The following is a 17,410-nucleotide window of genomic DNA, read 5'->3' on the forward strand; positions in this document are numbered from 1 at the left end:
ACAGATGGCATATTTGACTCTGTGATACATAGTTATTTCTACATGTATGATGTGTAGATGGTTGGATATATTTACAGGCTCCAATTGGGTAAAGCTGCTCTTGTTGTTTTTTTGTTGCAGTTTCTGGTAACAGTCAGTGGTGAATGTGAGGTGTGATTTCATTCTTACAGGCATCAAGGAGCTTGATGTGTCAGATACAGCGATTCAAAACAAATACGATTATTGTGCACTTCAATAGTTTATTCAGTCTAAATGGAAGCTAAACAAACACCAAATACATCCAGTCTTGAGATGATATGCATTTAAGTGTCAAATCATATTTTCATATTTCACCGTGTTTCTGTAAGTCATTTACTTTTTCACTCAGCATCATGATGAAATCAGCAACATGGCTGAACCTGTGTTCACATCCGATGTTGTCTGGGAACTAGGAGGTTGTCGTTGCAATGACAGAGTAGAAAGGAAACAACCTTACAGCTCAACTGAAATATATTAGCAGATGTCATCTAACAAAGACCACAGCTTTTTAACTCCAATGGATGTCGATGGTTGCTTTAAACCACTGCTGACCAAGGTGCCAAACTGACCCACAGCGGTTGCCATGGGTAATATGTGTATTATAATGAGCAGAGTGGTTGCCATGGGTAATATGTGTTCTAAAATAACCAGAGTGGTTGTTATGAGTGATTCAGAATAGTTGCCATTGGTGATTGATGTTCTAGAATGGTCAGAGGTGGAATAGATTCTGTGTGAGGTTTGGGGTGGTAGACTTCTAAGAACGGTGGTGTCTGTGTTGGGTCAGGAGGCGGTCATGTTGGTCAGGTTTAGGCTGCGGTGGCAAAGCCCACTTGGTTGCCTGTGCGGTCGTAGACGGAGTAGTACTGCATGAGGAATACATCTCCCAAAATCCACAGGGGCTGTCCGCGTTCTGGGACGGCAGGTGGGGGTGATCCCCACGGAGCAGACCTGGTTGTTCTGGATAGGAGGAGAACACGCATGTTGAGTGCAATACACACACAGGCAGATAAACACAAATGCACTACTGACACATGGCTTAGTCATGCACAAGGCTTAACCTAACATTATCCTAACATCAGTCATGGATGGTAACACACGGACAGACACACACAAACACACACGACACACTAACTACCTGCTGAATGTATGCAGATGGCGGCAGGGGGAAGTTGACTCATTGATGCAGAAGAGTAGCAGGTTGTTGATCTGTCATATTCACTGTGTACTCACATAAACAAACAATTCACAGACATGAGTGACACAAAACATCCCTTGTACTGGTTTACTCTGGTCTGCACTGGTTTCCCCCAACCTCTACTTTCTGATTACACTGTTTTATGGTGTCAGTTAGTACTCGGTCTGTTATGGTTTATAATGGCTTCCTGCCACCTGTCCGTACTGGTCCTGCTGCTCCAATGGACTGCACGAGCTGCTCCCATGATCTGTGTCGGTGTCAGCATGGAGGTGCCTGTATCCACGCATGGCCTGGCAGCCCTGCCCACACCACCCTGTCTCCTGACCATTGATCTGGAACCTGAGATGTACAGTTAGTGTTAGACAGACAGACATTGACAGCGGGCTTAGACATTTTTCATCCCAGCTTTCCAGTCTCTGGTGGTTCTGATGTCAGTGTATGGTTAAGTATGTTTGGTTGGTGCTGATCCTGACCCTTGATGCCGATCTCGTCAGTATGTCTGGGAGGTGACGGGAGTCCAGTAGATCTGACCCTGATACTTGGTGCTGTCCACCTCCGAACGACAGCTCACTGCCCTGCTGGCCGTCGCTGCACACAGAAAAAGAGTTTTAAGTCATCTAACAGTTTTACAAATAGGCGGTTGGCAAGAAGATGGTTCACTCACAGAAGACACTTTTCTCCTCAAATCTTGTGCCTTATATCAGTGATATAGTTTCTGGAGCAGGAATAATGAATATAACATTGATTATGTACATAATTAATTAAGTAAGTACATTTTTAAAGTATATTTCCTGGTCAACTAGAAAGAACAAATTGGCTTACAGAAGGTTCTGTGATATCTGTGTATTTTTATAATTAAATCTGGTAGTAGTACATTATATGTGTGGTAAGTAGTGGTAGGGGTACAAATGTCGGATCTTAACTTGTCACTTTTTTTGTCACTGTTCATTTTCCTGCTGCATCAGGAAATACAAATGAGCCTTGTGGGTCCCTGTAAAAAGAGCAGTTGTCTTTCTGTCCATGCTGGGGCAGTCTATCAGGGCTTGCTTTTTAAATATCAAAATCCTCTCGCCGCTGAAACGTTAGGTCTGGGTCAAATTACTGCAACATTCAAATGTACAAACATGTATCTGAAATGCAGTCATATACATAAGTATTATCGTTTGATATATAGCGTATTAACAGGAATCGATATTGGTCTCCACTAGACTACTGAGAGGTTTCAAGTTTGTCCTAAGTTCAAAATTGAGTTAAATCATTATTGGGGTGAAGTGGATTAGGACTTCATGCCTTCAGCGAGCACGTATAGCCCTACCATTCCCAGGTCATACGTTTCTGGCACCAAAATATTTCAATCCCCCCAAAATATTAAGTAAGGGCTGCACCAACATTAGTGTCGTGTCAATTCCCAACAGTGGATACTTTATTTCTATTGTATGGAATGCTTTTCAAATAGATAAATCACCCGTAGTCTGTTCAAAAAGTACTCTTGTTCTGATTACAATACCAACCAGAGGGTGAACATATCTTGAAACACTTTGGTTGCAAGCAGGACTAAGGTAACACTGATATCGTGTTTTAGGGAACGGCAATGAAGTGTGACAACAGCTACTGTTTGTTCCCTGGCTGAGTTGATGAGCTGATTTGGGCCATCTGATTGACAGATGTAGGTCTGCTGTGGAACGATAAACCTTCCTCCAGGGTGGACGCTTGTCCGTGTTTTATAGTTCGGCTATGTATTATTTGTGATTATAGTTCTAGTCCTTGGTGTGAATTGGAAGCCTGTACTGTGTGCCTTTTCAATATTTCATTAAAGCTGTCAAGTTGTTCATACATTTGAGCCTATCGAAGACGATTTTGTTGACTCATTTTGCTTCCTGAACACATTTAAATAAATGCAATTAACTTGTTGGTCTAATGTCGTCTCAGGCTGGTCACTAGATCACTCGGCACTGGATGCAAACTCATGAGGTTCGGAGTGAGCTGCTTATGGCAGATCACAATGCTCTAGCGAGCGTTAAGAATATTCTGAATACTGATGATACATAGGCGCTTCATTTTGTTTTAAGCCTTCCCCAAACCATAGCCCTAAACTTAACTGAATTCATTCCTGAACTGTTAACCTTTGAGTTGTTTCTGTTTTAATCATGTAACCACGCAAAATGAATGTGTCAAAAATAGTCATTGATCCATGAGTCAAATTTGAATCCAATGCCGACTCTGACATATATGTGCCGGGGTCAGTGCCTGTAACCGCTGGATCACACAGGATTTGAGGAAAACAATGATTAATTCTGCCTATTGCTTTCCTTCAACATAGGCCGTCATTGAAAATAAGAATTTGTTCTTAACTGACTTGCCTAGTAAAATAAAGGTAAAATAAAAAAATATATATAATAAAACAGTTAATGTAAAACAACATATTTTCCCTAATGAAAATACATCTACCCCCTAAGAATATGGCCGTTTATTCTAATCCACGTAAGAATGAACACGAGACACGCCGTAGCCTTCACGTAGCCTACATAAGTTAGAATGTAGGTACGGTACTGCTTTGTGTATAAACACGCTTCCAGCTGCCCACTGGAACAGTTCTAAATCATTCTTCAGATATTCAAATCCTCCTTCTGCAGGATTATTTTCCTCTTGTGATGAAAGCAGTCCAATTAAGAGCTGACATCTGTAGTGGTATATGTGTGGTAAGTAGTGGTAGATATGTGGTATAAGTGATGGTAGGAGTACTGACCTGGTCAGGTAGAATGCAAATATGTTAGCCTGCAGAAGGTTCTGAGACATCATGTTGTCCATGACGGAGTCTCTTGTCCGGCTGAGATGGAAGGGTAGGACAGGCCAAGGATACCATCAAACTGGGCCACAACAAAATTTTGACCTGGCTCGTTAGTACTCAGACCAATCTCCTGGTTGTTGATGACAATACCACCGACCTAAAGAGGTGACAAACAACACACACTCAGCATCATGGAAACACTTTGGTTTTATTAGAATGGAAGTACAGGTACTGTTGTGGCTTTTTACTGCATGTAGTGAAGAATAACTGTGGTAGAAGTAGTTAAGTATTTGTAAGGTTGTTATGGTGGGACTCACGTTGACGGTGTCGTATCCAAAGACTCCACTGAGACTGCCAGCTCCGTAGGGCAGGTAGAAAGTTTGCCCATTAGCTGAGTAGGTGGACGACTGCTGGGGGTTGAACTTTGTGTGGCTGTCTGCAGGAGGAAGGGACACAAACAACTTAAAGAGGAAATATACTGTCTACAATGTATTTATCTGGGAAGTGTGTAGAAGTGATATTGGACTTAAATATATCTGATAGTAGTAGAAGTACTGTTGTAGTAGTACAGTTAGTAACATTTACTGTTGAGGAAGTAGTAGTTAATTGATACACATAGTAGATAGTTGTAATATTGTCATGAAGCTATCCAGCTGTACTCACTGCAGGCCTGAGTGTTGCAGAGTACAGAGTCAACCCACAGGTTGGCAGAGCCAGTGTCAAACAACACCTGGAAGGACTGGGGGGGAGTACCGATGGTGATGGCTCCATAGTAGGTGGTCTGGAAAACACAACAGGGAAAGTATAGTTGACAAAAGAGGGGCTGCTAATACATTCATACAACAACACATCAGATCTAGAGTGGTTGGCGTGGTTTAGACTCTACTTCATGGAGTTAGACGTTATCTTGATGTGGTTGTTATCTAGTTAGACCTACAATTCACATTTTCTACGTTAGCCTACATCATAAAATTTCATTCTGGAATATGAAAATAGACTACCGTGGACATAGACAGGACATTGAGTAACATTCTAGATAGACCATAAGCTTGTGTATTATAGCATGTACGTACGTCGGCGTAGTTGTTGATGTACATGGTGGCGGAGCCAGCGAACTCGCTAGGAAAGTATTTGAGAGCGGGGTCTTGGTAGGGCAGGCGTTCTCCTTTCTCCATCATTCTCTCACGGATTGACTTATGCTTCACCAGAGGGATCCTAGGGTAACAAGAACACAGATACACTCAGATATGAAGTCGAACTCTGCAAATGCAAATAGGTAGAGAGAGCGACAAGGAGTTATCATTGACTATGAGAGATGAGAAAAGAACATTTGTGTTTTAGAATTTAGGAAAAAGAGCAACTGAAAATGTCACTGAAATTGTGAAAATAAATAGTGAGTACTAACCTGTGGATTCCCTCAGCGAGCACAGCACATACCAGCACAATAACCAGACACTTCATGGTCACTCCTGAAATCACAACCAGTGGTGGATACACCTTAGCTTGGGTCAGGACTGATCTTATATACTGTACCAAACACACATATGTGCACACATGAATGCAAGCGGGTGTGATATGGGTACGCTTGAGTGTGTGTGTGTTCACATCCCTTATCAGACTTAAGGAGGTGACCATCAGCTTCTTTTTCCCTGACTGCACATTCTCTATTCAGTGTGCAGGCAAGCCTCTACTCCTCTGTACCGATAGCAGCGTAAACCAAACATTACTATTAGTTTACTGAATCTTAAGGGAGATAACCAGATTAGATAAGATACAGGGCTCTATTTTAACAAACCAAAGGCAATGGTAAATCTTTTCGCTTACGGTAGCGCTATAGGTTCAGTGCAGTCAGAAGTGTTTTTGTTATTTTCAACCACAATTATGAGAAATCTCCAGACACAAACATTGGTAGTAGATTGGCCTTTACTGAAGAGCTCAGTGACCTGAAATGAAAATTCAATCCAATTTTATTGGTCACGTATACATATTTAGCAGATGTTATTGTGGGTGTAGTGAAACACATGTGTTCCTAGCTCCAACAGTGCAGAAGTATCTAACAGATCACAACATTACAAACTAATCTAAAAGTATTTAAAAAATGTCATTAAGAAATATATAAATATTAGATTGATCAATGTCGGAGTGGCATTGACTGAAATACAATTTAATACAGTATATACATATGAGCAAATCAAATTAGATTATTAAATCAAATTGTACATACACATGGTTAGCAGATGTTAATTCGAGTGTAGCGAAATGATTGTGCTTCCAATTTCGACCATGCAGTAATATCTAACAAGTAATCAAAAAAATTCACAACAACAAAGGCATGAATAAGAAGATGTACACAATAATGTATGGATGAGCGATGGCCGAACAGCATAGGCATGATGCATTTGATTGTATAGAGTACAGTATATACGTATGAAATGAGTAATGTAGGGTATGTAAACATTATATAACGTAGCATTGTTTAAAGTGACTAGTGATATATTTATTACATCCAATTTTTTATTATTAAAGTGGCTAGAGATTTGAGTCAGTGTGTTGGCAGCAACCACTTAATGTTAGTGATGGCTGTTTAACAGTCGGATGGCCTTGAGATAGAAGCTGTTTTTCAGTCTCTCGGTTCCAGCTTTGATTCACCTGTACTGACCACACCTTCTGTATGATAGAGGGGTGAACAGGCCTTGGCTTGGATGGTTGTTGTCTTTGATTATCTTTTTGGCCTTGCTGTGACATCAGCTGCTGTAGGTGTCCTGGAGGGCAGGTTGTTTGCCCCAGTGATGCATTGAAGACCACACCACCCTCTGGAGAGCCCTGAGGTTCCCGGGCGGTGCATTTGCCATAGCATGCGGTGATACAGCCTAACAGGATGTTCTCAATTGTGCATCTGTAAAAGTTTGAGGGTTTTAGGGGTCAAGACAAATGTATTCAGCCTCCAGAGGTTGAGGAGGCACTGTTGCACCTTCTTCACCACACTGTCTGTGGGTGGACCATTTCCACCTTCTCCACTGCTGTTCCATCGATGTGGATAGGGGCATGCTCACTCTGCTGTTTCCTGATGTCCACGATCACCTCCTTTATTTTGTTGACGTTGAGGTAGAGGTTATTTTCCTGGCACCACTCCACCATGGCTCTCACCTCCTCCATGTAGGCTGTCTCATCATTGTTGATAATCAGGCCTACTACTTTTGTGTCGTCTGCACACTTGATGATTGAGTTGGAGGCGAGTGTGGCCACACAGTCATTGATAAACAGGGAGTACAGGAGGGGGCTGAGCATGCACCCATGTAGGGTCCCTGTGTTGAGGATCAGCGAAGTGGAGGTGTTGTTTCCTACCTTCACCACCTAGGGGCGGCCCATCCTGAAGTCCAGGACCTAGTTGCACAGGGCGGGGTTCAGACCCAGGGCCCCGAACTTAATGATAAGCTCGGAGGGTACTATGGTGTTGAAGGCAGAGCTATAGTCAATGAACAGCATTCTTACATAGATATTCCTCTTGTCCAGATGGGATAGGGTAGTGTGCAGTGTGATGGTGATGACATCATCTGTGGATCTAGTAGCAATTTGACGTGGGTCTATGGTCTATGGTGTGAGGTGATATAATCCTTAACTAGTCTCTCAAAGCACTTCATGATGACAGAAGTGAGTGCTAAAAGGTTATAATAATTTAATTGAGTTACCTTTGCTTTCTTGGGTACAGGAACAGTGGTGGACGTCTTGAAGCAAGTGGGGACATCAGACTAGGATAGGGAGAGATTGAATATGTCCGTTAACATTCCAGCCAGCTGATCTGTGCATGCTCTGAGGACACGGCTAGGGATGCCTTTTCTGGGTCGCAGCTTAGCTTAAATGTCTTACTCACGTCGGCCACGGTGAAGCAGAGCCCACTGTCCTCGGTAGTGGGCCAAGTCGGTGGCACTGTGTTATCCTCAAAGCGGGCAAGAAGGTGTTTAGCTCTTCCGGATGCAAGACGTCGGTGTCTGCAATATGGCTTGTTTTCTCTTTGTGGTCCGTGATTGTCTGTAGCCACATATGTCTCGTGTCTGAGCCGTTGAATTGCAACTCCACTTTGTCTCTTTACTGTTGGTAGAACTTTGGCAGCGTTTTACTCAGTTTTTACTCAATATTAGCAAGTAATAAACTCTGAAGCGGTGGATGGTGTGCACGCCTCCTGAGTCAGACTTGAAGTCCACTCTGAATACTTTTCCTCCGCTGGTGGTGTTTTGGAGCAGCCTCAAGCAGCTCAAGTGAGCAAAGTGAAACGACAGTCCATCATTACTTTCGGACGTGAAGGTCAGTCAATCCAAAACATTTCAAGTTTCTTCAAGTGAAGTTGCAAAACCATCAAGCGCCTAGCGCTGTTAAACAGCCATCAATAACACAGAGATGCTGCTACCTACATACAGACTCTAATCATTGGCCACTTTAATAAATGGATCAGTAGTCACTTTCAATAATGCCACTTACATATCTTACATTTCTCATTTCATATGTATATACTGTATTTTATACCATCTATTGCATCTTGCCTATGCCGCTTATCATCGCTCATCCATATTATTTATATATATATATTTTTTCCTAAACTTTTTATAGATTATAGATTTTCATATTTAACAACAAAAACAGTGCAACCCTCATCCCGTACACTTCCCCCTCCTATCTTCCACTCTCTCTCCCACCTCTACTTGTTTGACCCAAGTTAAAAATGTTAAAGGCAATGCCAATCAAATACTAATTGAGTGCATTTAAACTTCTGACCCAATGGGAATGTGATGAAAAAATAAAAAGCTGAATTAAATCATTCTCTCTACTATTATTCTGACAGTTCACATTCTTAAAATGAAATGGTGATCCTAACTGACCTAAGACAGGAATCTTTACTTGGATTAAATCTCAGGAATTGTGAAAAACTGAGTTTAAATGTATTTGCCTAAAGGTGTATGTAAACTTCTGTCTTCAACTGTAAATCCTTCAGAGAGTAACAGACACATCTCAACATCAACTGTTAAGAGGAGACTGTGTGAATCAGGCCTTCATGGTCAAATTGCTGCAAAGAAACCACTACTGAAGGACACCAATAAGAAGAAGAGACATGCTTGGGCCAAAACACGAGCAATGGACATTAGACCGTTTGAAATTTGTCCTTTGGTGTGATAAGTCCTAATTTGAGACTTTTGGTTCCAACCGCCGTGTCTTTGTGAGACGAGAGTAGGTGAACGGATGATCTCCGCAAGTGTGGTTCCCACCGTAAAGCGTGGAGGAGGTGTGATGGTGTGGGGGTGCTTTGCTGGTGACATAGTCAGTGATTTATTTTCAATTCAAGGCACACTTAACCAGCTTGGCTTCAACAGCATTCCGCAGTGATATGCCAACCCATCTGGTTTGCGCTTAGTGTGACTATCATTTACTTTTTTCTACAGGAAAATGACCCAAAACACATACCCAGGTGGTGTAAGGGCTATTTGAGCAAGGAGAGTGATGGAGTCCTGCATCAATCACCCACAATCACCTGACCTCAACCCAATTGAGATGGTTTGGGATGAGTTGGACCACAGAGTAAAGGGGAAGCAGCCAACATGTTCTCAGCATATGTGGAACTCCTTCAAGACTTTTGGAAAAGCATTCCTCATGGAGCTGGTTGAGAGAATGCCAAGAGTGTGCAAAGCTGTCATCAAGGCAAAGGGTGGAGAACGTAAATTCTAAAATATATTTTTGTTATACGATTCCATATTTGTTTTTTCATAGAATAATAGTGAAGACATCAAAACTAAGTTGTAGAAAATAGTAAAAATAAAGCAACGAGTAGGTGTCCAAACTGGTACGGTATATGTCTACCGTGTTGGCTTGGGTTTGATTCCTGCCCACACCCTTTTGACACAAGTAACTCAATCCCCACGATTGACTTTGTTTTGTTACACATTTCAAATATGGACAGTCTAGGATGTTGTACCCGATCTTGATAAGAAATGACCATACCAGGGACTTTTGATACCATAAATAGGAAACAAATAATATAATAACAGGTAGGCTACACAACATTAGTTTACATTCATACAAAATTTGGGAAATTGCCACAGGAGATTTGCCGTGGTAAACCAGGAAAGATGATTTCGTTGAGCTCGGACACTATTCTTTACTATGTACAACAACACTTTTCTTTGATGTGTAAATTATCAGAGAATTCGTTTAACATCCATATTTGAACTTCTCCAGAAATAGCCGAAGATATTGCGTTGTATTCGAGCCATGTCCGTTCTCAACATAAACTCATGGATGGTGAATCTTTCTAATAAGTTTGGTTTTTAATCAAATTAAACGAAAAACAATGAATCTGTTTTTAAACAGCAATGTTTCTAAAAAGGATTGGGTCAAAAACACTATCATGAATCAAATGTCTTGTTTCTATGAGCATAAGGCAATGTGTGTGTACATGTAGGACTAAGGGCTCTTTGACCTGAGGCATGGATGTTTACTATCTATTGAACACAGTTTATTAAATAGTATACAGTAACCCTTAATAGGCCTAGTTAACCAAACATGTAGCCAATGTGGTTTTTTTGTTATTGACTTTAACATGGAAATATTTGTCTACACACATTGCATTCACATTTTCTTAAATGTACTGCATATTCGAGCCATGAACGGTGGACAATGCCAAGCGTTAAACTCTATAATAACATTAGCCTACCATCACCATTTCCTATAAACTGTTAGTGACCTTGACATTTGAAAGGTAAACAAACCGGTCAATAGCCGAGGCTACCAGGACAGCGATCAGAAAAATACTGTCAATATAAAAGAAAAACGTGAATGTCTGACTGTTTTGCTGCTCATTATATTTGAATAAGGTTATAGGCTACTGATGAATAAGGTTATAGGCTACTGATTAGGCTACTGATTAGGCTACTGTGCGCCTCTTCTAGCAAAATCAATGCCATAACCAACTGCGTGCACTGCCAAGACCAGCGACCAGTTAGTATTGAATATCATCAGTAGCACTGCTGAGATGGCACTTTGGCACACATTTTTAAAGACACACCTACAATATTTCCACCTCCCCCCCCCAGCATAAGCAAGCTGATATAAGAAAGGTAAGTTACTGGCGCCAGGGTTACAAAATAGCAGAGCGCTGGCTTTTACATGTTTTACATGCCGCCCCCCTTCCGGAAAAGCTGACCACGACTCCATTTTGTTGATCCCTGCCTACAGACAGAAACTAAAACAAGAAGCTCCCACGCTGAGGTCTGTTCAACCCTGGTCTGACCAAGCTGACTCCACACCCAAGACAAGCCTATCACGGGACTGGGAGATGTTTCGTATTAAGGCCAGACAACAACATTGACGAATACGCTGATTCGGTGTGCGAGTTCATTAGAACGTTGAAGATGTCGTTCCCATAGCAACGATTAAATCATTCCCTAACCAGAAACCTTGGATTGATGGCAGCATTTGTGTAAAACTGAAAGCTCGAACCACTGCTTTTAATCAGGGCAAGGTGTCTGGTGACATGACTGAATACAAACAGTGCAGCTATGCCCTCCGCAAGGCTATTAAACAAGCTAAGCGTCAGTACAGAGACACAGTAGAATCTCAATTCAACGGCTCAGACACGAGGCATGTGGCAGGGTCTACAGTCAATCACGGACTACAGGAAGAAATCCAGCCCAGTCACGGACCAGGATGTCTTGCTCCCAGGCAGACTAAATAACTTTTTTGCCCGCTTTGAGGACAATACAGTGCCACTGACACGGCCTGCAATGAAAACATGCGGTCTCTCCTTCACTGCAGCCGAGGTGAGTAAGACATTTAAACGTGTTAACCTTCGCAAGGCTGCAGGCCCAGACGGCATCCCCAGCCGCGCCCTCAGAGCATGCGCAGACCAGCTGGCCGGTGTGTTTACGGACATATTCAATCAATCCCTATACCAGTCTGCTGTTCCCACATGCTTCAAGAGGGCCACCATTGTTCCTGTTCCCAAGAAAGCTAAGGTAACTGAGCTAAACGACTACCGCCCCGTAGCACTCACATCCGTCATCATGAAGTGCTTTGAGAGACTAGTCAAGGACCATATCACCTCCACCCTACCTGACACCCTAGACCCACTCCAATTTGCTTACCGCCCAAATAGGTCCACAGACGATGCAATCTCAACCACACTGCACACTGCCCTAACCCATCTGGACAAGAGGAATACCTATGTGAGAATGCTGTTCATCGACTACAGCTCGGCATTCAACACCATAGTACCCTCCAAGCTCGTCATCAAGCTCGAGACCCTGGGTCTCGACCCCCGCCCTATGCAACTGGGTACTGGACTTCCTGACGGGCCGCCCCCCAGGTGGTGAGGGTAGGCAACAACATCTCCTCCCCGCTGATCCTCAACACTGGGGCCCCACAAGGGTGCGTTCTGAGCCCTCTCCTGTACTCCCTGTTCACCCACGACTGCGTGGCCACGCACGCCTCCAACTCAATCATCAAGTTTGCGGACGACACAACAGTGGTAGGCTTGATTACCAACAACGACGAGACGGCCTACAGGGAGGAGGTGAGGGCCCTCGGAGTGTGGTGTCAGGAAAACAACCTCACACTCAACGTCAACAAAACTAAGGAGATGATTGTGGACTTCAGGAAACAGCAGAGGGAACACCCCCCTATCCACATCGATGGAACAGTAGTGGAGAGGGTAGCAAGTTTTAAGTTCCTCGGCGTACACATCACAGACAAACTGAATTGGTCCACTCACACAGACAGCATCGTGAAGAAGGCGCAGCAGCGCCTCTTCAACCTCAGGAGGCTGAAGAAATTCGGCTTGTCACCAAAAGCACTCACAAACTTCTAGAGATGCACAATCGAGAGCATCCTGGCGGGCTGTGTCACCGCCTGGTACGCTGCAACCTGCTCCTGCCCACAACCGTAAGGCTCCAGAGGGTAGTGAGGTCTGCAACAATGACTACCCGGGGGCAAACTACTGCCCCTCCAGGACACCTACACCACCCGATGTTACAGGAAGGCCATAAAGATCATCAAGGCACATCAACCACCCGAGCCACTGCCTGTTCACCCCCGCTATCATCCAGAAGGAAAGTCAGTACAGATGCATCAAAGCTGGGACCGAGAGACTGAAACAGCTTCTATCTCAAGGCCATCAGACTGTTAAACAGCCACCACTAACATTGAGTGGCTGCTGCCAACACACTGACACTGACACTGACTGACAACTCCAGCCACTTTAATAATGGGAATTGATGGGAAATGATGTAAATATATCACTAGCCACTTTAAACAATGCTACCTATATAATGTTTACATACCCTACATTATTCATCTCATATGCATACGTATATACTGTACTCTATATCATCGACTGCATCCTTATGTAATACATGTATCACTAGCCACTTTAACTATGCCACTTTGTTTACATACTCATCTCATGTATATACTGTACTGATATCACACGTATCTTGCCTATGCTGTTCTGTACCATCACTCATTCATATATCCTTATGTACATATTCTTTATCCTCTTACACTGTGTATAAGACAGTAGTTTTGGAATTGTTAGTTAGATTACTTGTTGGTTATTACTGCACTGTCGGAACTAGAAGCACAAGCATTTCTGCTACCTTCGCATTAACATCTGCTAACCATGTGTATGTGACAAATAAAATTTGATTTGATTTTGATTTGAAATTGCCCAAGCGTGTGTGTTTGACACGAGAGCCACTTTAATACCAGCTGAAAATGGAGTCCACAGTGTTATTGCTAATGGTATAGAAATACAACCATGAGCTGATGTTTAGTCAACATGGGTGAAGTACTGTATACATACTGTATGTTTTAATTACACTCTATAGGGGACTTTCAGGCAGACATCACACCAGAATTGTACTATAATTCAGCAGCCATCAACTAAATAAACATTTGAAAAAGATGTAGCAAACATTTTGGTGTGAGAAAAGATGAGGTAGAGAGAGAGAAATGATAAAGGAAAGAGTGATGAAAGAGAGAGTGAGATAGAGTTTACACCATTTCCCTTTTGTCTCTTAATTAAAAGTAAATATATTTGCAGTGGTGTAAAGCACTTGGCAAAAGTACTTTTTAAAGTACTACTTAAGTAGTATTTTGAAATATCTGTACTTTTTACTATTTATATTTTTTGTCAGCTTTTAATTTTACTACATTACCAAAGAAAATGTACTTTTTACTCTTTACATTGTCCTCACATCCAAAAGTTCTCGTTACATTTTTAATACTTAGCAGGACATGAAAATGGTCCAATTTACACACTTATCAAGAGAACATCTGTGGTCATCCATACTGCCTCTGATCTGACGGAATCACTAAATGTTTCGTTTGTAAATTATGCCTGAGTGTTGGAGTGCACCGCTGGTTATCCGTAAATACAAAAGACACAAAAATAGTTCGTCTGATTTTCCTAATTTAAGGAATTTGAAATTATTTAGTATTTTACTTTTGCTGTAGCTCAGTTGGTAGAGCATGGCGCTTTTGCAACGAGAAGGTTGCGGGTTCTATTCCCATGAAGGAGCCTTCTATGAAATAAAGTATGAAAATGAATGACCTCATTACTGTAAATTGCTGCTAAATGACTAATCAGCATCTTTTGATACTTAAGCATATTCTAGCAAGTACATTTACTTTTGTTTCTTAAATGTATTGAATGTACCAAATCCTTTTAGACTTTTACTGAAATTGTAAGGGGTGCTGATGGCAGGGAAGGCAGGAGAGCAGAAACTTGGTGTATAGCCGGAGCAGTTTAATATATAAAACTAACGGCATACCAAACAACAAACACATGGGTGCATGGGTACAAAACCCGTAGCGCACCAGTAACACACAGCACGAGTACTTACAAATAAACAATTCCTCAGCAAGGACATGGGGAACAGAGAGGGAACAGAAACAGCATGTAATTAGGGAATTGAAACCAGGTGTTACGGTTTTCTTCCGGTGAAAGAGAGGCGGACTAAAATTTAGCGTGGTTATTCATAAACATCTTTAATGAAAGATGAAAATACGAACAATTTACAAAAAAAAAATAAACGTAATGTGAAAACCGACAACAGTCCTAACTGGTGCAAAACAGAGACGGAACAATCACCCACGAAATACCCAAAGAATATGTCTGTTTAAATATGGTTCCCATTCAGAGAACACGATAAACACCTGCCTCTGATTGAGAACCACCTAGGCAAACTAAGGCAGACTTTCCTAGACAACACTACTAAACACAACCCCATAAATCTAATAAACCCTTAGACAAGACAAGACAGCATTAAATCACCCATGTCACACCCTGGCCTGACCAAAATAATAAAAGAAAACACAGAATAATAAGACCAGGGTGTGACACCAGGTTTGTGAAAACAAGACAAAACAAATGGAACATGAAAATGGATCGACGATGGCTAGAAGACCGGTGACGTGCTGACGCCGAACACTGCCCGTACAAGGAGAGGAACCACTTCGGTAGAAGTCTGGACAGAAGTAGTATTTACTGCGACTTAGATTAATCCTTGAGTCATTTTCCATTTTCTACTTTACCAAGTATGACTTTTGAGTACTTCTTCAACTGTTTATTTGTTTCAAATGGCTCTGAAAGAGTGGAGATGTCCATTGTTTTTGGCTGTGTCATTGGAAATCCCCTAGTACTACTGCATAATGTTTAATTTATTGTTAATCAGTAATAATAGATATAGCTACTAATACACTGAGATATGAACACCCTCCAAGGTCATGAATAACAATGTGCAGGGAAATACTTATCCAGATATTTACCAAGTTGTCTTTTTTAATGTTAACATAATTGAGATCTTTTTATACACACACTGGGATACAGAAACAACAGTCCTGTAAAGTGCGCTCACCAAGGCCTGAATAGTTTATTTCAGAAAGGACTTCATATTTGATGACATACCAAATTCTGTCCTGCTGGTCAAGAGGTGTGTGTGTGTGTATATATGTGTGTGTGTGTGTGTGTGTGTGTGTGTGAACTAGTCATGATTGTTTATTTAGCACTGATTTTGTTACTGATTGAGCTTTGATAAGGTTTGCAGTTCTGCCCTGATTTAGACAGTTATCTAGCTTTACAATTCTAGCTTCACATATCTAGCTTCACCCCGATGTATTTTCTGACTTACCCTGCTTCACAGTGGCTCTATATACATCTGTACGAGGCCCTGTCTGGACTGTCCTGTCCTCACTAGAAAACCTGCAATGCAGCATTTCCCTCTGAGCCTCACACAGTCTCTTACTAATGGAGTAGAGAGCTGAGTAGAGAGCTGAGCCTCTGTTTGAACTAATGGACCACAGATATACAGATGTTTTATAGAAACTAAGAAAACAGGATGATGAGCTCATTTAAGCACTGTTGTGTCTGTAAACTGGGGACCTGAAAAAAATAGAGAATAGTGCTGAACTCTTCTGTCTGCTTAGAGATCAATGCAATAAATGGAGGGTGTGTGAGTTATTGTGTCTTGTGTGTCTGGTGAATGAGGCAGACCCAGACAGTGACAGGCCATATCTCAGAGCAGGCTTCCCCAGGGTCAGAGCAATCTGTGTGGACATGAGTCAGAAAGATGCTCCCCTTTGAAGGGTGGAGGGGTCAGGTACATGAGGACTGGGGGTGAAATCACAAACTGGTGTGTGTCACAAATGTGTGTGTACGTGTGTGTGTCTCTGCTATCTCTGCTCCTGACAATCAGTTTAAGCGTGTGTGTGTGTGTGTGTGTGTGGAAACAAACAAAAAACATGCACACACACCATTCCCTGAAATGAAATGTTGAAGCTTTCATTAAAGTCCCTTTCACAGGGAGGATCCTTAGGACTTAACAGATGGTGTAACATCTGCTTCCAACTTACACCCTCAAACACGTAGATCCCCCCCCTGAACGCAGCTCACTTTCCAGCTCACACTCTCAAACACATAGATCCCCTGAATGCAGCTCACTCTCCAGATCCCAACCACCTGAATTCTGATCACCTGTTCACACACCTGTATGTCATTACCCCACACTATTTCATTCAGTTCTTCACACCCCATCATTTTGAGGTATTGTTTGTTTTGTGACACACGTCTTTCGTAACTCTGTTTTTCCCGTGATTTTCTCCTCCCGTGTATGATAGATTTGCCTGCCTCACTAACAACGTCTTTTTGCCTATTCCCTCCCTGCCTGTACTTTAGCCTATCGGATTTCCTGTTATCAAACTATTGCCTGATCTCCCGGACTACGTTACTAGCCTTTTCACTGCCAGGTACTGTTGCCCTTTTGGACCCCCCTGTGTATGACCTGCCTGCCCCTGGACCAAGCTACCTGCCTCCTCCAGTGGTCCTTTTCTATGCACACCTGCTGCGCCTGCGCTTGAAACCAGCTCTC

At 42.3% G+C, this 17,410-nt stretch overlaps 1 protein-coding gene and 1 pseudogene across 1 annotated transcript in view; both read right to left on the minus strand.

The window, feature by feature from the left end:
* Positions 1-17,410, minus strand: part of LOC112218981 (WW domain-containing oxidoreductase) — a 305,762-nt gene that overhangs the window by 71,066 nt on the left and 217,286 nt on the right. The window lies entirely within an intron of this gene.
* On the minus strand, positions 812-5,515 carry LOC121840074 (annotated as a pseudogene).

This window comes from Oncorhynchus tshawytscha, linkage group LG19 (genome assembly GCF_018296145.1).
Source record: "Oncorhynchus tshawytscha isolate Ot180627B linkage group LG19, Otsh_v2.0, whole genome shotgun sequence".
Lineage (NCBI taxonomy): Eukaryota > Metazoa > Chordata > Actinopteri > Salmoniformes > Salmonidae > Oncorhynchus > Oncorhynchus tshawytscha.